At 60.9% G+C, this 803-nt stretch overlaps 1 protein-coding gene across 1 annotated transcript in view; it reads left to right on the top strand.

Annotated features, from left to right (window-relative positions):
* RTKN (rhotekin) overlaps positions 1 to 803 on the top strand; it is a 7,405-nt gene that overhangs the window by 4,188 nt on the left and 2,414 nt on the right. The gene's annotated exons all lie outside the window — the stretch shown is intronic.

Here is an 803-nt window from a genome sequence, read left to right as displayed (position 1 = left end):
CGGGGCCGGGGCTGGGGCGGGGGGTGCACGCCGGGGGCAACAGGGCGGTTTTGCTGGTTGTCCCCGGGCTGCAGAGACGAGCGCAGGCTGGTGTCTCCCAGGCTTTGCTGGCTGCTACGTGCGCCCTGGGAGGAATTTTTTGAGCGTATATTAAATGCCTTTGCAGCAGCACATTGATGGCTGCAGCCCCCTGCTTTCCATGGGACAGGGCCGGGGGCGATGCCTGGGGCTGTGTCAGGGGTGACTGTCATGTAGGACACAGGGTTTGTCTAGACTGGTTTAGATGGGGCTGATCCTGCCTCAGGCAGGGTTTGGACTGGATGTGACTCCGCACCCTCCTGCCATCATGACCGTGGCTCGGCCAGGGCTGGTCCTGCCCAGATCAGAGGCCAGATGAGCTGTGACCTCCCCCGAGGGCCTTTATGCCCGGGACACGGGTCCCAGTCCTGTTGCCTCTGACTTTCCCCTGTCCCTGCCTTGCCCCGAAGGCCCTGCCAGACTCCGTGCCCTGGGGCCACGATGGCGATCCACCCAGCACGGCTCTGGGATCGGGGCCAACGTGCTGGCCAGGAGCCATTTCCGTCTGGCCTCTGCTCCCTGCACCCAAGAACTGTTTCCACCCAGTCAGCATAAGTGAAACTCTTTGAGAAGATCATCAAGGAGCACATTTGTGACGGGCCGGCATCAGAAATGATGCTCAGGGGCAATCGGCATGGATTTATTAGGGGGAGATCATGTCAGACCAACCTGATTGCCTTTTATGATCAGGTCACAAAGGCCATGGACGCAGGTGTCGCGGTGGA

This window comes from Alligator sinensis, unplaced genomic scaffold (genome assembly GCF_000455745.1).
Source record: "Alligator sinensis unplaced genomic scaffold, ASM45574v1 scaffold1334_1, whole genome shotgun sequence".
In the NCBI taxonomy this organism is placed as follows: Eukaryota; Metazoa; Chordata; order Crocodylia; family Alligatoridae; genus Alligator; species Alligator sinensis.
Note: the sequence above shows the minus strand (reverse complement) of the source record. Positions and strands in the feature narration are given on the sequence as shown.